Source organism: Chiloscyllium plagiosum, chromosome 17 (assembly GCF_004010195.1).
Source record: "Chiloscyllium plagiosum isolate BGI_BamShark_2017 chromosome 17, ASM401019v2, whole genome shotgun sequence".
Classification (NCBI taxonomy): domain Eukaryota; kingdom Metazoa; phylum Chordata; class Chondrichthyes; order Orectolobiformes; family Hemiscylliidae; genus Chiloscyllium; species Chiloscyllium plagiosum.
In genome coordinates, this window is record NC_057726.1 from 3,472,868 (window position 1) to 3,496,886 (window position 24,019).

The 24,019-nt window shown below is 41.3% G+C and overlaps 1 protein-coding gene across 2 annotated transcripts in view; it reads left to right on the forward strand.

Moving 5' to 3' along the window:
• Positions 1-24,019, forward strand: part of LOC122558200 (granule associated Rac and RHOG effector protein 1-like) — a 214,257-nt gene that overhangs the window by 238 nt on the left and 190,000 nt on the right. The window lies entirely within an intron of this gene.

Consider the following 24,019-nt stretch of genomic DNA (forward strand, 5'->3'; position numbering starts at 1 on the left):
TTGAGCAGGGGAAGGGCTGAGGATCAGAGTCTTTGGAAGGAAGAGGATCTTGGTGGAGGGGGAGGTTCAGAGTTTTTATGGGATGGGGAAGATTGATGTTTGGGATCAGGATCTTGAGGGTGTTTTTTTGGGTGAGGGTATCCCAGGGATTAGGTGGTCAGGACGTAGGACTGAGGGTTGAGGTTTTCAGCACATTTAGGATGTTGGGGATGGTGTTGTTTGGAGCAGAACAGTATTAGGGAGAGAATATTGGGGTAAAAAAAGGGTGTATCAGGGAGGAAGTGAGTTGAGGTGTTTATTTGTCTATGGAGGTGATCAGTATGTGTGCAAGGGTGGACAATTGGGACGATGGGAAGAGGAGAACACTGGGTTCAATTACTCACTGTGTCCCTTCAGTGAGCCTGAGCCACTTTAGGAGCAGTGAGCTGGTAGGTATTGGAAGCGAGAGGTTTATGTCACTGTCTCCTTCCACAAGCCCCACCGCCATCTCTCTCCAGTAATTGGTGTGGGGGAGTGGTGGGGTGTGTGTGTGTGTGTGTGTATGTGCGTGCATGCAGACAGACCCTTGAAACCATTAGCTGGTAATTTGTATTCCAAGTCCACCTTTCAGGAGCTACTGCTGCTGCAGGTGTGGAGAAGACAGTGATAGAAATAATTGTTTTTCTAAATGAGACAGTATGCCAAATATATATTTAGAAGGGTTGTGTATTAGCTAAGCAAAGTGGTGATAATTGAATGTGAGTTGGTCTTGTTTGCGATGGCTTCATGATAAGTCGACCGAGTGAGGAAGGGACTCCCCCCCATAAATGACAAAATAATTCTTGTTTTTATTGCAGTGCTGATGAGGGGAGATATGTGGCTGGAACAGGTGGATTTGTTTTGGTTTTCTGTGTTAAGTGAAAGTGTGGTTTGTTGTATCGTCAAACTGTGTTTTGCTTTATGATTCTGCCTGTCAGTTCATTGTTCTGCAATCTGATTCAGCTACGTTTTAAATATTTTTATTTATGAAGATTTGCTTGGAGAATCACAAACTGTTATCCATTTCTCATTCTGTACTTTTGTATAGGTTTTGCAGTTCTGATTGTTAATGGTTTGTCAACATATGCAATTTTTTTTTGCTATACCACTGAGTTGTTTGAAGTATTTACGTAGAACAGTTATACAAAATAATACTGATTGTGGGTCACAATTTATTTTCTGATGAATTTTGAGTCTTCCCCAGGGCATAGTTTTATTGGGATACTGTGGAATGTTGGTCTGGGTTGTAGTGGCTTGTGCGCATTCTTGAGATGTGATATCATGAGGTGAAGATTTTGTTTTGCTGTTTCAGATTGAAGCTTTGATTTTATTCATTTGCCCTCTCCAGCTCTCCTGTCACAACTCTTAAAACTCTTAAATTATATCTTAGTTTTGAAGATTGTAGGCATGATCTGGCTGAGGTAAATTTATAAGATATTTAAGGTTTTGATAGTGTAGATAAACAGAAACTATTTCCTCTGCTCTTTTTAAGACAAAAGGGCAATACTGAAACATAGAATTTGACCATTTAGGAGGAGATCAAGAAGTATTTTCTTTTAAAGGGTGAGTGAAAATTTGGAATTCTCTTCACAAAAGGCTCTGGGTACTAGTGATTTCAAGGTTGAGATAAATAGATGTTTGTTGGCTATCAAAGGGTCTGGAACAAAATTGGAATTAAAGTACAGATCAGCCAGGATCCAGATAGATAGTGGAACAGGTTCAGGGGGCTCCTACATTATGTTCCCCATTTTATTCATAAGGGTCTGTTTCCATGCTATACACCTCTATGACATATTCCATTTAGTGTCTATGGTCTAAAAAGAGGTCAATTTATTCAGCTAGTCTTTGCTGGCATATCATAGCTCAATGGTTAGCACTGCTGCCTCGCAACACCAGGGACCCGGGTTCGATTTCCACATCGGGTGACTGTCTGTGTGGAATTTGCACATTCTCCCTGTGTCTATGGGTTTCCTCTAGGTGCTCCGGTTTCCTCCCACAATCCAAAAATGTGTGGGTCAGGTGCATTGGCTATGCTAAATTGCCCATGGTGTTAGGTGCATTAGTCAGGGGTAAATGTAGGGTATGGGAATGAGTCTGGGTGGATTACTGTTTGGAGGGTTAGTGTGGACCTGTTGGGCTGAAGGGCCTGTTTCCATACTGTGGGGAATCTAATCTAATTTCCATGCTTACTGTCAATTTGTGTAAAATAGTGGTTGCTTCTTTAGAAAGTCCTGCAGTTCAACAAATATAGGGAGTGTAGGATACTTGGAGGAGGTGGCAATGCCAGAGCAGTTAGTGCATTTTGCTGGGGACTCACTGTGTGTTTATTTGCACTTTCAGAGTAATAGAGACTTGAAGTAGTAACTAACCCTGTCTGTAAAGGCATTTCTTTGTCAGTGTAGGCACATTGCATAAGGACTTAAGGAGAGAGACTGCACTGTATTGTGGCTTCAATCTACGATGCTAAACGTGCAGATATACTGTAACAAAACTGGACACCTTGGGTGCAGACTTTATTGGCCGGATGAAAATGGTCACCATTAGTGTCTGCATTATTTGGTGTAATAAGCACTTGTACAAAAAAAAGGTTCAAAGGTATGATGTTGTCTCTTGTTAATCAAACTGATCTCTCTGTCTCCTCTCTAATTTGATAAAGAGACAGGGTGGAGTTTGGATGTGGGGTGCACAGCCTGAAATTGTGTGGAGGCAAGTTCTGTTGAGGAATGAAAGAGGGAATTAGTTTCTGTTTGAATCATTATGTGCAGGATAATGGGGAAAAGGCAGGATAATGGCAAAGTCATGAGGTTCATTTGGAGAGCCAGTATAGATTCAATCGGCTGAATGGCTACCTCCTCCATCCTAATGAATCTGTGAAAAGCAGCCAGATTCCATGCCTGATCATTATTTGAGAGTGCTAGTACTGTTTAGACTAACCTGTTGTGTAGCCATTTCAACAGGTCCCAGATGTGCATCAGGCTTTATGCCAACAATTCCTGTTTCTGTCAGTGAGGGCGAAAGAAAGATGGGAACTTGAGATCATCTTGAAATCTGGGGGTTGCCTGTATCCAACTTGCACCAAGTCTTTTGCTGTGCTCCCTTAACACTATTGGCTCTTGGCAAAAGTGAGGACTGCAGATGCTGGAAACCAGAGTTTAGATCAGAGTGGTGCTGAAAAAGCACAGTAGGTCAGGCAGCATCCGAGGAGCAGGAAAATCGACATTTCTGGCAAAAACGTCGATTTTCCTGTTCCTCGGATGCTGCCTGACCTGCTGAGCTTTTCCAGCAGCACTCTGATCTAAACTATTGGCTCTTGGTCTGGCAACATTTTAAAAATTCTCATCCTTGTTTTTAAAGTCCTTCATAGTCTCACTCCTCCCTATTCTCTGTAATCACAAATAGTTGACATCCTTTATAGTTTGAGTTCCTCCAATTTAAGCCTCCGCCATCACTGACTTCAACCACTTGACCATTGGCAGCCATAGCCTCAGCTGTCTGGATGTTGAACTTTATAATTTTCCCCTTAAATCTCTCCTTTCCGACAACATGGGACTTAAAACCTACCTTTTTGACCAGCCTTTTGGTTACATACCCTGATATCTCCTAATGTGACTCTATCATGTTTTGTTCTGATGGCTTGTTCTATTTTGTGAAAACTGTCCGTTACTGCTCCTCGGATGCTGCCTGAACTGCTGTGCTCTTCCAACACCACTAATCCAGAATGTGAAGATAGTGGTTTGGGTGGAAATCAAAACACTGACTTATTGCTTTCTTGTTTCGAAATGAAGTACACCAGGAGCAAGCACTTCAGCAGCCCATTTGCCTTTTTCATGTTGCATTTCTCACAGTTCTGTGAGGAATAAATTTCAATTCCCATAGAAATACCTTGGAATACTGTTATGCTTTTAACCTGTACTGGGTCTCGTTATGTTCATTTGAGATCTATGTATAATAGAATATGTTGCTGTTGTGACTGCTGAGCATAATCCCCAAAAACATGTCGATGTCTTTGGCTACAAAGCTCTTACTTTGCATCTGGACTTCACAAACTCAGTCTAATTATGGAATGATGGTGTGGTGGAGTCTGTAAACTATCGTGTTATGTTAATTTCTTATTGGGCTTTTACCTTGGCTGATTTATTGCTTTATTGTTGGGAGAATAAGAAGTTCTCTTGTAGCGAGTTTGTGAAATAACTGTGTTCTGTGACAGTAACTGTTCATTCTGCTCAAAGTGTTCTCACTGTTTTGACATTAGGCAGCAGCTGTCAGTCACTGATAAACAACCAGTGTTGCAGTTTACCATGATTCAGACTCCTGCACAGTAACAGAGATGTAGCAAATATGTGCACACTCATGCTCTTCTGGTGCTTTACATGCCTCAGCTGATCAAGCTGGAACCTGTGTTCCCAGATACGATTGGGTCCGCTGTTGAGGGAGGAAAGGATACTCCAGGGTATCTTCTGTGAAAACATTATCATTGCTGCTGTTCATTGACTTTTGTTTTAGCAGAGACACATGCAGTTTGGGCAGCTGAAGCTGTTTTAATGGAAGTTAGGGTGGGTCCCAGGAAGATCTCAACCATGGTAATGGTTTGATAAATGATTACATCATGTGAAGAACTCCATGGAATAATTTTGTGCAATTTTTAAATGTATTCATAATTTATTAAAATAAAATGTGTATTCAAGCCTTGTTATCCCAATACCCTGTTTGCTCCCTGACCTATATTGATTCCAGGTCAATTAATACCTCAATTTCAAAATCTCAATCCTTGTTTTAACCTCCACCATCTTGCCCGTTCTCTAGCTCCAAATTCCTCCAACCCCTCATCTCTCTGAGATCTGGTGCGTCTCCAATTAGAGTCATAGAGATGTACAGCACGGAAATAGACCCTTTGGTCCAATTAGTCCATGCCAACCAGATATCCCAACCCAATCTTGTCCCACTTCCCAGCACCCAGCCCATATCCCTTCAAACCCTTCCTATTCATATACCCATTCAGATGCCTTTTAAATGTTGTAATTGTACCAGCCTCCACCACTTCCTCTGGCAACTCATTCCATACACGTACCACCCTCTGCGTGAAAACATTGCCCCTTAGGTCTCTTTTATATCGTTCCCCTCTCACTCTAAACCTATGCCCTCTAGTTCTGGACTCCCCATTCCAGAGAAAAGACTTTGTCTATTTATCCTGTCCATGCCCCTCATGATTTTGTAAACCTCTGTAAGGTCACCCCTCAGTACCCGACGCTCCAGGGAGTACAGCTCCAACCTATTCAACCTCTCCCTATAGCTCTCTGGCTTTGAACCATCTCTCGACTTTAATCCTCTGCATTGCTCCTGGTGCTTTCTCTGGTGATAGGTTTGGAGTTTTCTCCCTATATCTCTTATTTCTACCTCTGTTTATCTCCTCTCTTTTAAGATGCTCGTCTCACCCAATATTAATAGCTTGGTTTCTGTAGCATAGTATGATTTTAACAGGCATATTGAGCCTAATGCCAGCACCAGGATCAGAGGCAAGGTAGCTACTACTTTGTGAGGGGTTTCAAATTATAGGTGAGTCTTGCAATGGTTGGTGTTAGAGAACTGCAAGAATATTCCATCCTTAAACTTATTTGAAACCAACACAGTGGTTCGGAGATCTTTATTTCAAAGGTTATTTTGTTGTGTTCAAATTAGGAACGATTTTGGTAGAGTAAATAAGGAGAAACTTTCCATTGGAAAGAGAGAATTGGCAAAAGAACTGAAAGGGTGAGAATTTGTTACTCACTGAGTTATGACATGGAATGCATTGTATGAAAAGGTACTGGAAGTGTGGAAGAGCAGGACATTACAAGGCTAAAAGGAAAGAACATAAGGAGTGGAACTAATTTTGTAGCTCTTCCAAAGAATGGGAATAGGTCTGATGGGCTAAATAGCCGGCATCTAAGTGCCATGATTCTGAATTGTAAACAATGCTGAGGTTAAATGAGAGTATGGGAGAAGTACTGATTGGGTGACATGAGTCTTGGGAATTAGATTTTGGGAGTGATGCCCTAAAGAGTGGGGAGCAGCTACTTGGGAATTATAAGTACTTGGTGTGACATGGATTGGATGAGGAAAAAATATCATAGAACAAGGTCTAAAGGTCGAAACTGAATAAATCAAGCTTGTGGGTTTAAAAAACAAACCTTTTGGAATTTTCAAAACTGTACAGTGGAGAGCTATTTCAGGAACTGCCTCTTTGTCTTCATACTGTTAACCTCTCCTGTTGTGTTCCTATCAATCACTGTGCAGGAGTTAGGAATGATGACCAAGATTAGTGGCTTAAACTAAGAAAGAAATTCTGAAGAAAGGTTGACAACGTGAGTGTTAACTTATAAGTAAAAATATATTGTGGCATACTGGATTCACTGGACCTCATTTAAGTTCAATTGATATGTATTCATGCACAAACCCACCCTTTATATGATAGTTGTAATTGGTTATATCAAGAGTGTTGCTGTGACTCCTACAAGGCAGAGCTTTTGAACTCCCTGCTGTACTTTCAGTCCATAGGTTGACAGAGTCAAGCAATCCAAAAAAAACACTCTGCTTACTGTCCAGGCATCAACACAGAGCCCTGTATTTACCTCTGCATCAAATGTTGATCCAATGTTCTCTTAAAAGATGCAACAGTTTCTGTCTCTCTTGGAATGCAGTGACAGATTGTTCCATGATCCAGTAGACATCTGCATAACGCAGTTTGTTCAAACTTCATCTGTGTTCTCTGTGTGGTACTTTTCAATTCTCCCCTCAACGGAGTCACCAAACAAAAGAAAGATCAGTACGTTTTCCATTTGTATTTGGAATTGGATTGATTGCTGCTGCTTGATTTGTTAGATTTGCAATTCTTTCATTTAGGTTGATTTTATCCTTTGAAAGTGTTGGGTATAGTTTATTGTAGTAACTGATGACATAAATAATTACCAATATGGATCTGTGGACTTTAATTGAAGGCTAAGTATTAAATGGTGGTGATCATTGGAATTTTGTGCCTGGATCAAATGTTTTGTCTTTTTTGTTTAAAACAGTTCCTATTGCTCAATGTTTAGCACACCCACCCCTTACTGGCTGGTGAACCTGGAGGGATTATTTGGATCTAGAGTAGCAGTTCATACCGGTATTGCAAGTACCAGAATATATTCTGTGCTCCTTTCCAAACGCATACAACCTATGGAGAAAATTTAGATCTTAGCTATGTATTGAAATAAAGGGCTGAAAGAAAGTGCCACAGAACAACTGATCTTTTGGAGCAAATCCTTGAATCCAAGAATAGTCTCTGACACCTGAGGGCAATGACAGAGTACCACTTGCTGCACTATATGAAATCAGCTGATTAGAGGCTCAGAATAGAATTTGCTGGTCTGCAGGATGTTCAGACTGGGATATATTCATCAATTGGCTTGACAGTAGGAGACAAGAAGCTGGTGGTTGTGGTGGATGCTTAGTTTTTTTTGAGGGGAGGCCTGAGACCAGTAGTGTTCCACAAGGATTGGTGCTGAGTCCACTGTTGTTATTTATATAAACAATTTGGATGTGAATATAGGAGGCATGGTTAGTAAGTTTGCAGATGACACCAAAATTGGTGTTGTAGTGGACAGTGAAGAAGGTTATCTAAGATTACAAAGGGACCTGGAGCAATTGGGCCAATGGGCTGAGGAGTAGCAGATGGAGTTCAATTTGGATAAATGTGAGCTATTTGGGTAAAACGAACAAGGTCAGGACTTATAATTAATGGTAGGGCCCTGAGGAGTTTTGATGAACAGAGAGACCTAGGGGTTCCTGATGTATAATTCTTCGACAGTTGCATCACAGTAGACAGGGTGGTAAAGAGGAATTTGGCATGTTTGTCTTCATTGTCCAGACCATTGTGTGAAGGAGTTGGGATGTCATTGTTGAGGTTATACAGTATGTTGGTGAGGCCAGTTTTGGAGTACTGTATACAGCTCTGGTCACCCTGCTACAGGAAAGATATTAAATTGGAGAGGGTTCAGAAATAACTTACCAAGATGTCGCTGTGTGTGGAGGGTTTGTTATAAGGATGAGGTTGGTACTTTTCTAATGGGAGCATAGGAGGTTGAAGCGTGACCTTTATAGAGGTTTATAAAATCACAAGGGGCAAAGATGAGATGAATAGAAAGGGTCTTTTCCATGCAGTGGGTGTTTCAAAACTTGGGGTCATATTTTTAAAGTGGGTTAAGAAAGTTTTAAAAATGACATGAGATGCACTTTTTTTTTAACCGAGAGTGGTTCATATGTGGAATGAATTTCCAGAGGAAGTGGTGGATGTAGGTACAGTTACAACATTTAAGAAACATTTGGATAGGTATTTGAATAGGAAATGTTTGGAGGTATATGGGCCAGTTGCAGGTGGGTGGCACTAGTTTAGTTTGGGAACATGGTCTAGTTGGACACTCCTGATCCTATAATTTAGGGCAGGCATCTTTCAGCTCTAATATGTAAACAGAAAGTGTTGAAGAAACTCAGGTCTGTTTATATCTGTGGAGAAGGTAAGAATGCTTCGAATCTGATGTGACTTTCCTTCAGAAGGTTCAGGGTTCTGAATCATTGGCAGCTGTGTCATGCCCCTAAGCTCTGGAATTCCCTCTTTTGCATCTCATTTCCCTTTCAGGCACCACATCTCTCCCTCTATTAAGATACTTCCTAAAATCAATCTCTTTGATCATCTGCTCTAATATATCCTTATGTAGCTTGGTCATAGAGGTCAACAGCACAGAAAAAGGCGCCAGTCAAAAACAACCATCTAACTATTCTCAACCCATTTTGCAGCACTTGGTCCAGAGTTGTGTATGGCCTGGTATTGCAAGTGTAGATCTAGAAATTCCTTAAGTTATATAAGGGTTTCTGCCTCTACAGCCCTGACAGGCAGCGAGTTCCAGATTCCCAATGCTCTCTGGGTTTCAGAAAAATTCCTTACATTCACTCTCAAGCTCCTTCCCCTTACTAGCCACCAGGATACATGAACATTAATTAGCCACAAAAAGACATGACCCACTCTCACTAGTATACTTACATACAGATGAGGAAAGACACCACTTCGACTGGGACATCCCATCCATCCTAGGACAAGCCAAACAGAGACATGTGCGAGAATTCCTAGAAGCATGGCATTCCAACTAGAATTCTATCAACAGGCGCATTGACTTGGATCCCACTTACCACCCTCTGAGAAAAAGAACAGGAACTGACATCACCAACCCAAGAAAACCGAAACACATAAATAGAAAGCCGGTCACTAACACCAATGCTTCACCAGAGGCTCACTGATGATGTTACTACGTTTGGTGATGAAACGTCTGAAAAAAACCTTCCAGCTCAGTGAGCAAAGTTACATCCAGAACCTCAACTTGAGCTACAAATCTTCTCAAAACGTGCTCCTGCCCCTTACCTTAACTCTATGCCCCAATCATTGATTCCCTCTTCCAAGAAAAGTTCCTTCCTGTTTACACTTCCAATGTCCCTCATAATTTTGTACATTTCAATCGTGTTCTCTCTTAATCTTCTCTGCTACAAGGAAAAACCCAGTCTATCCAACCTCACTTCATAACTGAAACTCTCCAGCCAGGCAATATTCTGGTAAATCTCCTCAGTGAGAAAGTGAGGACTGCAGATGCTCATGCCCGAAACGTCGATTCTCCTGCTCCTTGGATGCTGCCTGACCTGCTGCGCTTTTCCAGCAACACATTTTCAGCTCTAAATCTCCTCAGTGTCAAGTTTTATCTGGTAACAATGTTTTGAAACACTTTGGGACATTTATTGCAAGGTAATATTTGCTGTTGCAAATCGGAAGTATGCAATGGCATTGAGCTAGTGTGCCAACCTTGTGTGTCTGCAGTCATTGCCTGATATCTATATCCAGCAGTCACCGGATAGTAATCAGGAGGAACAACTTGGATTTTCTTCACCTCAGAGGTGCAATCTTTCAGATAGGATGTCTAACTGAAGCTCTGCCTGCCTGTTTGGGTGGATATAAAATATCACACAACACAATTTTGCAGAAAAGTAGGGGCATTTTCCTTGGAGACCTAGCCAATATTTATGCCTGATCAATATCACTAAAACAGATTATATGGTGCTTATCACATTGCTGCTTGTGGGATCTTGATGTGCACAGATTTGCTGCCAGAACCCCTACATTGGAAGTGACTGCATTTCAAAATGTACCTCATTCAATATAAAGCACTTTCAGACTTCTGGTGGTTGAGAAAAACACCAATATAAGTGTAAGTTCTTTTTTTTTCTTTAAAGTGGAACTACAGAGCCTTTGGGCTTTCCCAGCTGTGCGCTTGGCTGAGATTGGATCTGGGACAGTCATAATTCTAGCATCTCTCTGAATAAACTTGCTCAACTGTTGGGAGAATATTCTTTCTGGCTGTGGTACTTTTACGGCTATGTGTCTACATGTATATATGAATATAAGGTGTGTATGCACATGTTTATAGAATGAAGGATGCCTGTACAGCCCAAAATATAAACAACAAAAAAAATGGGCTGTCCGAATAAATAAAAGTGTCTGCTATGATTTGCCTTTGGGGTTGAGTCCCTTCCTGTTTACACTAGCTCCTCAAAATGCTGAGAACCAGCATTCTGTACATTTTTCATGCATTAGTAATGCACTTAAAAGCAACTCTCAGTTGGGATTGAGGCTGCTGTGGCAAGTAGAACTTTTGCTTGACCCGAGGGGGCTAGGCTGGCTGGTTCAGACTGTGAAGGTATTTTTTTTAAATGATGCTGTCCGCTCACTGTTCAATGTGGATAGAAGCTAATATTTAATTCTGTGTTCCACCTATTCTTCTAGCTGGAGCAGATGCATGGTGGTGTAGTCGGACTATCTGTTAAATTGCCAGAGGAACAGGAGAATATGTCCTGATTCACACTATTGAAATTGACATTACAGCTGTTTAAATTCCTGTTCAGTGAGGTTTTATTTGGAGAATTATTTTTAAAGAAGGCTACTGCTTTTGGGTATCATACTTGGAACTGATTAGAGTGCGTGGCGACAGGCAGCTTTGGCTTAGCCAAGTGCTTTGACTGTTTGTTGTATGAAACCTAGGAATGTGTGGAATTTATTTCACAAGTGGCAAGCTAAGTGAATTGCAGTTGAGTTTTCCCAGTTCATTTTTCCTTGTCCCCAACCCTCCACTTGGGAGCAACACCTTGTTTTTACGTCGTGCATTTAACATAGTGAAAAGTCCCAAGGTACTTTGCAGCAGTATTATAAAAACAACGTTTGGCACCATGCCACAGAGATATAGGGCAGATGGCCAAGTCGAGGTAGGTATTACAGTTGACTTAAAGGAGGAAAAAGAAGTAGCAAGGTGAGAGATTCAGAGCAGGAATTCCAGAGGTTAGGGCCTAGATGACTAGCAGTATGGCCACCAGTATGCGCATGCTTAATATCAGGACCTCAGAATGAGAAGAATACAGATATCTCTGAAGCTCATGGAACTGGAGGAGGTTAGAGATTTGGGAGGGCATGGAAGGATTTGAAAGTGAAAATGAATATTAAAAAATTGCGATGTTGCTAAATTGGGCACCTCTATGTGTAGGTCAATGAGAATTGATGGTTGAGGATTTGGGCACAGGCAGCAGAATTTTACATGGTAATGTAGGATAGTTTTGGAGACTGGCTGCTAGTGCATCAAAATAGTCGAGTCGAAAGATAACAAAGGTAAGGATATGAATTTCAGAGCAGATGAGCTAAGATGGGGCAATTTAGATTATGCTAGAAGTGTAAATGTCTCGTCTTCATAGTATAAATATTTGTCCTTCTTGGGGTCATTGATACCAAGGTTATGAACAAATTGTTTCTCAAGTTTGGTAGGGTGATGGATGCAATGTTGAGGGAATAGACAGGGACTGATGACAATGACTTTGATCTTCCCAAAATATAATCGGAGAAAGTTTCTGCTCATCTAATGCAGGGTGCCTGATGATCAGTCTGGGTGTCATACATGGAAGTGTGTTGTTGGATGATGCTGAAATGCAGCATGTCGATAGAAAGGGGCCAAGGATATGTCCTAGGGTTTCACCAGAGGTAACCATTTGGGAACAGTGAGGCCATTGAAAATTGATTGTGAGGGTAAAAATGAAACCAGGCGAGAGTAGTTCCACCAATCTGGATGGCAGTGGGGAGGGACTGGAGGACATTGTGTAGTCCATTACATCTCTCCTGTGTTTATTGCTGATAGTCATGTTGCAAGCATGCGACTGAACCAGCCTGTGATTAGAGGAGCAGTTCCTCATCAATTCTCCCCATTCTACTTATACGTGTGTCTTGTCTCTGACTGAATTTTCCTGGGTGATTTGGGGATTTCCAGGATGAATTTGCCTGAAATATGGATTTCTGTGTAAATGAAGCTCTTAAAATGGCTTTGTCTTTGTTCAATCTGAAGAAACTATTTGCCGATTAATATTTGGGTATGCTACCACCTCATCTGCCTGATCTCCAAACAAAATGGCTGTGGATAATTCTGTAGTATTGTTGTTTTTAGTTGTATAGGCCAAGAAAGTAATGCTTTTCTGTATTCACTTGCTAAGTTATCAGGATGTTTGGAAATACTTTCCATTAAATGAGTGTGAGAGAACATTTTTTATGTGGACAAGCATGTTAGTCACTTAAGTAAGGCTTCACAAAAAGCAAATAGGATGAATGGTTAATTCATATTTTAATGTTTGAGAGAAAAATGTTTTGCCAATGCCAATTTGCTAATTGGTGCCATTCAGGAAGCAGACACATCTTTTGTATCCACTTGAACAGAAAGAACCTATTTAAAATTGAATGATGAGAGTCCATGTTCTGTGTTGAATTGGTAGACATGACAGGCTTGTTGATAATGGTTAGAACTGTTCTGTGTTGTTATGGCCTCCAGATTGATGTAACTTCATACTAACAAACCACATATATTTGTTCTTGGTTGCAAAGATGTGAAGATGCAAAGACAGTCAGTGTGATGAGAGATTCAGGGTGGGAATTCCAGAAGTTAGGGCTGAGACAACTCATCACCATACTGGAAATAAACAACCATTAGATTCTCAACACAGTGCAGCTTTCCACCTCCAGAGACCAAAGGGTATAGAGAGAAAGTTGTTCACAAGGTTTTTATTAAAATGTTATTTAATTTTGTTTCTGTTTGAGAATATGCATATTGTGCATAACATTTCTTACCCAGTGAAGTTAATTACATATACCCCTGTATATGCATTAACTTGATGTCTATTCAAGGGTAGCAGTGAGACAATATGGGAAATACAGACCGCAGAAAACTAATCATCTCCATAAATTAACTCTATACCATGAATAAAAATGGAAAATTCTAGAAATACTTCAACGTGGCAGAATCTGAGACAAAAGCAATTAACATTTCATGACATGTCACCTTTTGTCATGTTTCTCTCTTCAGCAATGTTGTAAAACATATTTAGCATTTCTAACATGTTCTGTTTTTACTTCATATTTCCAGGATCTGTACATTTTGCTGTCCATAATATAGCACTTATTGTAGTGCTCTGGAAGCATCTGCGGGCTCCACAGTGATTTTCTTGTTTGGAACACATAAACTGTTATAAAAGCAAGCTCAATAACCATATCCTGCAAAGAATGAGATCGATAACTTGTTTTTATTTTGGTGACATCTTAAAGCAAGGAACCCTTAATCCTCTCTTGATAGTGCCATAGAATCTTTAATCTGCATCAGTTAGCTTAGTCAGGTTTATAATGCAGAGTGATGCCAAAGGCCTGGGTTCAACTCCTACAACATCTGAGGTTACCATGAGGGACCATCCTTCTCAATCTGTCCTCTCACCTAAGGTATGGTGACCCTAGGTTAAACCACCACCAGTAACCCCTCTCTAATGCGAGAGTAGATCCATAGTGTGGTAAGACTAGGGCGATTTTATCTTTTTAATTTTGTACTTGAACAGTAAGATGGGACTTCAGTTTAACAACACATGCAGCAATGAAATACTCTCCGAATTGTATTGTAATATCCACTTAAAGTGCTGAAGGTGGGCAAGTTGAACCACACAGTAGAGAGTGTAGTGCTGGAAAGGCACAACAGGTCAGACAGCATCCAAAGAGCAGGAGAATCAACGTTTCGGGCAAAAGCCCACACAGGTCGATGGTTTAGGTGGACAAGTAACAGATAAAATTCAATAAGTATGAAATGATTCATCCTCATAGGAAAAAGAATGACAATATACAAAATGGGTACAATTCTAAAGTGGATGCTGGAGCAAAGAGACCTGGAGTTATATATGCAGAGATATATGAGCTAACAGGTTAGGTTGTGAAAGTGGTTAATAAACCATACTGGATCCTGGGTTTTTTTAAGTAGAAGCCATTTAGTCCTGTATAAAAGCAAGGAAATTATATTGTGCACCTGAATAACACACTGATCCATTCACAACTGGAGTATTCTACTTAGATAAGAGAAGACTGAGGACATCTAATAAAGATGTTCAACGTCATTGGGGGTCTGACCATGAGTGGAAAGATCAGCAACCAGACAAAAACAATGGAAAATGTTTTCTAATCAACCTGTTCAGAGATGTTATGACCTTCTGGAGCAGGTGGAACTTAAATCCAGGTTACCTGATTCAGAGGCAGGGACACTACACAGTGCCACAAGAGACCCGGGCATTAATTTTGAAGTGATCTCCTTGTGTGTGTTGTAACTGTGACTGCAAGTGAGGTAACTACCAAAAGAACCAAACTGAAAAAAATCTAATAAAATGATAAAATTCCAACTAATCTTGGTTTTTTTAGAGCCATAAAAGGCTCTAATTTATTCCCCTTGAGATTCTAGTGACTGTTAGTTCCTTTGTAGCTTTGCTATTTGAACCTGCAGTTAGATTGCAACTTTGTAATTACTCAAGTCTCTTTGTAGAGAATAACTGACACTTGGAATTACAGCATTGAAATCAGTCCCATGCCAGGGTTCAGATAGCTATAAATGAAGTATGTGAGAATCTTTGAATAGCTGTAAGTGATTCAGGCAGCTTGGAAAAGGCCCTTCGGCCCATCGAGTCTGCTCTGACATAATTACCACTAAAAGTGCGCTGACCCCAATTTCCTGCACTTGTCCCATACCCTTGAATGTTATGATATTTGAAATACTCATCAAATTTTTTTTAAAGGTTCTAAGGTTTCCAGCCTCCCCTACTTTTCCAAACAGTGCATTCCAGATGCCCACCATCTGCTGAGTGAAAATTTTCCCAAATCCTCTCTGAAACTTCTGCCCCTTACCCTAAAACTATATCCAGTTGTAACTGACCCCTCGACCAAGGGGAACAGCTGCTCACTCTTTACCCTGTCCATGCCCCTCATAACCTTCTACATCTCAGTTATGTCCCCCTCCATGGTCTTCTCTGCTCTAAAGAAAATAATCCAAGCCTATCTAGTCTCTCCTTCTAGCTCCATCCCAGACAACATCCTGGTGAACCTCCCCTGTAGTGCTAGTACATCCTTTCTGTAGTGACATGACCACAGTACTCTGGTTGTGGCCTGACCAACACTCTGTACAACTTCAACACTGCCTCTTTGCTCTTGTACTCTACGCCACAACTGATGAAAGCAAGTGTCCCATATTCCTTAACTATCCTATTCACATGCTCTGCCGACTTCAGGGGCTGTGAATAATTACCAAAGGTTCTTCTGTTCCTCTAAGTTACCCAGTGTTCTCCTATTCTTTATATATTCCTTCATCTTGTTTCTTCTTCCAAAGTGCTTCACCTTGCAATTACCCAGGTTAAATATCCATCTGTATCTTCCTGTAACCTTCAATTATCTTCGCTATCAACCACTCTCCAGATCTTGGTGTTATCTGCCAATTTGTTTAATTTTCGCCGACCATTTATGTACATAACCAGCAGTAAGCGACACAGTACTGTTCCTTGTGGTACACTGGTGGACACCAGTCTCCAGTCACTCAAACTTGCCAAGTTTTCCTCAGTTCTTTAACCTTCTCAATCAGTCTCCCAAGTGGGACCTTGTCAAAAGCTTTGCTAAAATCCATATGAACTCCATCAACTGAACTTCCCTCATCCACACACTTGATCACATTTTCAAAAAATTCTAACAGATTTGTCAGGCATGACCTCCCTCTGCCAAAGCCATGCTGACCATCCCTAATTAACCCATGACTTTCCAAGTCGGTATTAATTCACTCCTTAAAAACTTTCTCCAGTGGCTTCCCTACCACTGACGTGAGTCTCGACTGTCGTGATTTCCTGGTTCATCTCTACCACCCCTCTTTAAAAAATGGAACAATATTAGATGTCCTCCAGTCCTTCAGTACTTGCCCTGTGGCCTGAGAGGAATTAAAAAATACACTCTGTAAAAATACTTAAGTTTTTTATTTTGTTCATTTTTAAAGATTTGCTCTTGTTTTACTGTTTCCTGCTTGTCTCCCATAATGTTTGACTCCCTTTGTTGTTTCAACAATCTGTCTAACTCCGCCTTGAATATTTTCAGTGATTCAGCCTCCACTTCTGTCTGGCATAGAGAATTCCAAAGATTCTTGACTGAGACAAAGAAGTGTTTCTAATTTCCATCTTAAATGGATAACCTCATTTTGTGAAACTATTATTAAAACCGAAATTTGTGAATGAGTGGAATTGTACTTTCAGCAACCATCCTGTCAGTGCCACCCCTCAAGATGTTTCAAACAATCCCCTCTTATTCTTCTAATCTGCAAGGATTGGAGATTAATTTCCTCAATTATTCTTCACATAACTCATTTACACCCAGAATCAACCTAATGAACTTTTTCTGAACTGTCTCCAATGCAAATATATCCCTCCTTAAATAAAAAGGCCAAAACTATGTGTGGAGTAATCTAGCTGTAATCTCACCAATGTCCTATTCAAAGGTAGCGAGATGTCCCTAGTTCTGTAAGTCACTAGACTTGGAATGTTAACTGGCTGCATCAGTAGGAAGAAAGCGAAATGTTGCCAACAGTTTTCTCTCTTTATCCCTAGTTCTGTGTTCTATTTTGCTAACATTCCACTTATCTTCCTAGTTGCTTACGGTACTTCATGCTGGTGTGTGATTCATTCACACACACTGCTGCAGCATTCCGCAGTGTCTCTATTTAAATAGCATTTTGCTTTTCTGTTCTTTCTACCAAAGTACATAACCACGTATTTTCCTATAATGTACTCCATCTGACAATTTTTTGCCCTCTTCATAACCTATTTATGTCCCTTGGCAGTCTGGTGTCCTGCTCACAATTTGCTTTCCTTATCTTTGTTTCATTAGAAAATTTGAGAACAATGCACTCCATCTCTTCACTAAATTGTTGTGCAGTTTGTAAATAGTTAAGACCACAGCACTGACCACTGTGGGATCTCACTAGTTTATCATATGCCAACCTGAAAATGATCCATTTATCCTGATTCTATATTCCCTGTTAATTTGTCAGTTCTTTCTCCCTGTTAATATATTATCCTTGTTAATATATTGGGTCCTGGACCCAATATACTGACCACTGCAACGGACAGCTGGAACTTACAACCGGAAGCGGCAGAATCAAACCACTATAAATGCCAGAGGAAACATCACAGAAGCGCTTCACAGGAGGCTCCCAAGCACTGAGGATGTCACCTAAACAGGGGACGAAATGTCTGCAACACAAATTCCCAGCTCGGCGAACAGAACCAAAACATTATCCTGAATGTTGAACTCTTAATTTGCATGTAAGGTTTTGATATGAGAGAGTGCGGGTGTTCATGTGTTTAGTTTGGGCCTCTAACTTGGTCTGGTACTGCCTTTTGGCATCTGTAATGGCCCTGTGGAGATTGTATCTGGATTTCCTGTCAAGATCTAGTTCGTCCGACTTGAATGCTGCATGCCTGTTCTTCAGTAGGCAATGTATTTCCCCGTTCATCCAAGGTTTCCAGTTGGGGAACATATGGATTGACTTCTCTGAAGTTCCTCGCTCCTCTTTGCCTCATGATTTTCAACTGTGCTTGTGATACTTTTGTGTTTTCTACCATCAGAACAGAAAATATTTGTTCAAATTCTCTCCAATTTCCTTGTTTCCCATTAATTCCCCAGTCTTATCCTCTAAGGGACCAATGTTTACTTTAGCTTCGCCCTTTATATATACATATTAAAAGAGAGCAAGATCTTCTATCTGTTGCTGGTTTAAACCCAAATCTTTTTTCACCCTCTTATTTTCCACAGTTATTTTTTCTCAATAAATTATATAACAGTAATCTTCTGGCCTACCTCTAATCTTAACAACATTGTACACATTCTTTATCAGTTTGATTAGTTAGCCATAGTTGATCAGGCTGTCATGACTCACTGCTATCATGAAGAGCTCATCAGTTCTCAGAGCCATAGAGCATGAAAGTAGACCTTGGGTCCAAATCATCCATGCCAACCTGACATCCTAGTCTGACCCAGTCCCATTTGCCAGCATTTGGCCTCTGTCCCTCTAAACCCTTCCTATTTATATGCCCATCTTGATGTCTTTTTAAATGTTGTAATTATACCAGTCTCCTTCACTTCCTCCAGCAGTTTGTTCTGTACACACACTGCCCTCTGCATGAAAACGTTGTCTCTTAAGTCCTTTTTAAATCTTTTCCCCCCTCACCTGCCCTCTAGTTTTGGAACCCCCTGCCCCACCCATCCTAGGCTTTTCACCCTATCAATGCCCCGCATGATTTAATAAACCTCTATAAGGTCAACCTCCGATGCTCCAGGGGAAATAACCTCAGCTACAGCTTTTCCTTATAACTCCAACTTTCTAGTTCTGACAGCATCCTTGTAAATCTCTTCTGCATCCTCTCTAGTTTAACTACGTCCTTCCGATAAAAGGGCGACCAGAATTGTATGCAGTATTCTCAAAATGGCCTCACCAATGTCCTGTACAGCTGCTGCAACATATCCCAATTCCTAGAATCAATGTTAATGAGATCACATTTGGTGAACTATGTACTGTTCTGTTCTCTTTCATTAAGAAATAATATAACTACATTAGCAGCAGTTCAGAGAAGGTTCGGTCAACTGGTCCCTACGATGAAGGGCTCAACTTATAAGGAAATGTTGGACGTGTGTCCATTATAGTTTAGAAAAATGCAAGGTGATCTTGAAACACGCAAAACACTGAGGGGACTTGAGAGGGTGGATGATGAGATGTTTCCCCTTATGGCAAGAACTTGGACTAAAACTGCAGCACAACTTTAAAATGAAAAACAAGGTATCCTATTTAAGGTGGTGATAAGGAGAATTTTTTTTTCTTCTGGGAGAACCATTAGTCTATGTTGCCCTGCGGGGAAAAAAAAGTTCCAGTATCGATAGTGTCACTATGTGGCACATCTTCTACCTCAACTCCACTATTCTCCAATATAGAGTCATACAGCATGCAAACAAGCCCTTCAACCAACCTGCTCATGCTGACCAAGTTTCCCAAACTAAGCTAGTCCCACTTAGCTGCGTTTGGCCCATGTCCCTCTAATTCTTTCTCATTCATGTACCCATCCAAATGTCTTTTGAACGTTGAAACTGTACCTGCATCTACCACTTCCTCGGGCAGATTATTCCAGATATGAACGACCCTCTGTGTGACAAAGTTGCCCTGAAGGTCCCTTTTTAAACCTATCTTTGCTCACCTTAAAAAAAAAACGGTTTTGAACTGTCCCCCACACCCCTCAAGTTCTTTGACATTCAAACATCTATCACTGTCTTGAACAAGTTTGACATAGTTCTCTAGAATGAGAATCCCAAAGATTCACAGTTTCTTCATGAAGAAATCTCTCCTTATCTTAGTTCTAATTACCATCTCCAGAAGTGGGATGAAACATAACAGCTCTTTGAAAGAGTCAGTACAGGTATGACAGGCCATCTGGCCGCCTCCTGTATGAGTCTATGAAATAATCAAGGCAGTATAACAGCTTGACTGGGAAGGAAGACAAACTATTGCCACATAAATTCAAACATGTTAGCTAGCTGCACTAAACACCCATATTAAGTTTCCAGTCAGCCTGCCAGGATAAAAGTGCTTGGTCGGATTAAATGGTTCCAAAGTTCAGTCACTGATCTCAAAAAAAATGAAATTTACTGGTACAATTTAAATGTGAGTGGATCTGAAACTTTACCAACTTTACATCAAACATTTACTGAAAATCTGCTGCAAGAGTACCTCTCAAGGGTTGGACCAAAGGGTCTGTTTCTGTGCTGTACATCTCTATGACTCTCTGCACTCCTCCACCTAATTCACTTATCCTTCTTCCGGCAAAGCTCTCAAAACATGCCTCGCAAACACATTCATTATGAGCATTCTAAAGTGTCAAAAATCTTCTCCATACTGTGGCGTCTTCCCCCTCACACCGTGGAGAACAAAATAACATGGTGCCACTATTTAAGAAAGGTGGTAAGGACAAGCCAGGGAACTATAGACTGGTGAGCTTGACGTCAGTGTTCGGCAAGTTGTTGGAGGGAATCCTGAGGGATAGGAAGTACATGTATTTGGAAAGGCAAGGACTGACTAGGGATAGTCAACATGGCTTTGCGCATGGGAAATCCTTTTTTTGCGAACTTGATTGAGTTTTTTGAAATGCAACAAAGAGGATTGATGAGAGCAGAGCGGTGGACGTGATCTATATGGACTTCATTAAAGCGTTTGACAGGTTCATCATCGGAGACTGGTTAGCAAGGTTAGATTTCACGAATACAGGGAGAACTAGCTATTTGGATACCGAACTGGCTCAAAGATAGAAGACAGAGGGTGGTGGTGGAGGGTTGTTTTTCAGACTGGAGGCCCGAGACCAGTGGAGTGCCACAAGGATCGGTGCTGGGTCCACTACGTTTTGTCATTACATAAATGGTTTGGATGCGAGCATAAGAGGTATAGTTAGCAAGTTTGCAGATGACCCCAAAATTGGAGGGGTAGTGGACAGCAAAGAAGGTTACCTCATTACAACGGGATCTTGAATGGATGAGCCAGTGGGCTGAGGAGTGGCAGTTGAATTCAGATAAATGCGAGGTGCTGCATTTTGGGAAAGCAAATCTTAGCAGGACTTATACACTTAATGGTAAGGTCCTCGGGAGTGTTGCTGAACAAAGAGACCTTGGAGTGCAGGTTCATAGCTCCTTGAAAGTGGAGTCGCAGGTAGATAGGATAGTGAAGAAGGCGTTTGGTATGCTTTCCTTTATTGGTCAGAGTACTGAGTACCAGAGTTGGGAGGTCATGTTGAGGCTGTATCGGCAGTTGGTTAGACCACTGTTGGAATATTGTGTGAATTCTGGTCTCCTTCCTATCGGAAGGGTGTTGTGAAACTTGAAAGGGTTCAGAAAATACTTACAAGGCTGTTGCCAGAGTTGGAGGATTTGAGCTAGAGGGAGAGGTTGAATAGGCTGGAGTTATTTTCCCTGGAGCGTTGGAGGCTGAAGGGTGACCTTATAGAAGTTTATAAAATCATGAAGGGCATGGATAGGATAAATAGACAAGGCCTTTTCCCTGGTTGGGGCAGTCCAGAACTAGAGGGCATAGGTTTAGGGTGAGAGGGGAAAGGTACCTAAGGGGCAAATTTTTCACACAGAGGGTGGTACGTGTATGGCTTGAGCTGCCAGAGGACGTGGTGGAGGATGGTACAATTACAACATTTAAAAGGCATCTGGATGGGTATGTGAATAGGAAGGGTTTGATGGGATATGGGCCGGGTGCTGGCAGGTGGGATGAGATTAGGTTGGGATATCTGGTTGGCATGGACGAGTTGGACCGAGGTGCCTGTTTCCATGTTGTACAGCTTTATGACATCATTCTTCCTCCAAACATTCTCACAGTTCATCCACAGATGCAGCATTAAAAGACCAGGTTGAAGATCTCTAAGTAGAGGATCTTTCAGAAAAGAGAGAGCGAAATGTTCAATTAATGACAAGGTAGTAGTACAATGTAGCAATATGGGCATTGATAGCCAGAGTGTGACAGGGAAGGACATAGGCAGGTCCTTGGACAACATGGCAGTATAACGAATAGGAGTAGGAAGAGGCAATTCAGCTCCTCAAGACTGCCCTACTGATCAATAAGGTAACTGCTGATCTGCTTCTGGCTTCAAATCCTCTTTCATACCAACGCATCATACCCTTCAACTCCGCAAGATTTCAAAACTCCACCTCTTTTTGAAATACTTTATGATTTAGTTTCCTCAAATCTATGGAGTTGAGAATTCCAGACACTCACTACCCTCTGAGAGAAGGAATTCCATAGCATATCAGTTTTAAACGGTGTTTCCTTATTTTGTAATCATGCCTATTAGTTTGAGGTTCCTCCATGAAGATTTTCAACATTTAATCTGTGAAGCACCCTCAGAATCTTGTATGTTTTAATATGTTCACCTCTCATTCATCTAAACTGCAATGAATAACAGACGTATCTGTTTAGTCTGTCTCAAGAAGTCAACCCCTCCATTCCACATTTAATCTAGTGAGAGGGGAAATGCAAAAGGTGTTAATTACTGGGGCATGTGTCTTCAAGGAGCCCTAGGTTTGGGCACTCCAGCCACGCATCCAGTCCTTGGTGTTTGAATCAGGGATTCTGTCTCATTAATGCTTCTCCAATCAGCAAGAGTTTTTCACCTGCATTTTCTGCTGATAGACAAACTAAAGACAAACACCAGGACTTGATGGCTTGCATCTAAAGATTTTGGAAATAGCTGCACGTATAATGAAGGCTTTGAGAAAAATATTGCAGAACTCACTAGGGTTATAGTGGATTAGAAATCCATTAATATGATGGAGGGGAGGGCAGAATCCAATGTGTCCAGTGCTGGAGACCTGAGACCAGTGGAGTGCCACAAGCATCGGTGCTGGGTCCTCTTCTTTTTGTCATTTACATAAATGATTTGGATGCGAGCATAAGAGGTACAGTTAGAAGTTTGCAGATGACACCAAAATTGGGGGTGTAGTGGACAGCGAAGAGGGTTACAACAGGATCTTGACCAGATGACCCAATGGGCTGAGAAGTGGCAGATGGAGTTTAACTCAGATAAATGTGAGGTGCTGCATTTTGGGAAAGCAAATATTAGCAGGACTTAGACACTTAATGGTAAGGTCCTAGGGGGTGTTGCTGAACAAAGAGACCTTGTTCATAGCTCCTTGAAAGTGGAGTCGCAGGTTGATAGGATTGTGAAAAAGGCGTTTGGTATGCTTTCCTTTATTGGTCAGAGTATTGAATATAGGAGTTCAGAGGTCATGTTGTGGCTGTACAGGACATTGGTTAGTGCACTGTTGGAATATTGCGTGCATTTCTGGTCTCCTTCCTATCGGGAAGATGTTGTGAAATTTGAAAGGGTTCAGAAAAGATTTACAATGATGTTGCCAGGGTTGGAGGATTTGAGCTATAGGGAGAAGTTGAATAGGCTAGAGCTGTTTTCCCTGTAGCGTCGGAGGTTGAGGGATGACCTTATAGAGGTTTACAAAATTGAGGGGCAGGTATAGGATAAATAGGCAAAGTCTTTTCCCTGGGGTCAGGGAGTCCCGAACTAGAGGGCATAGGTTTAGGGTGAGAGGGGAAAGATATAAAAGAGACCTAAGGGGCAACTTTTTCCATACAGAGTGTGGTACATTTATGGAGTGAGCTGCCAGAGGAAGTGGTGAGGCTGATAGTATTGCAACATTAAAGAGGCATTTGGATGGATATATGAATAGGAAGGGTTTGGAGGGATATGGGCCGGGTGCTGGCAGGTGGGACTAGATTGGGTTGGGATACCTAGTCAGCATGGACAGGTTGGACCGAAGGGTCTGTTTCCATGCTGTACATCTCTATGACTCTTTGACTCTCTAAACAGCGAAAGTGGGACTCCAAAAAAGTGTAGCGCAGAGGGATCTGGGCGTTCTTGTGCATGAAACCCAGATATTAGCATATTGATACAGTCAGTACTTAAGGCAGCAGATTGAATTTTGTCCTTTATTGCTGGGGACTAGAATTAAAAATAGGAAAGCCTTGTCACAGCT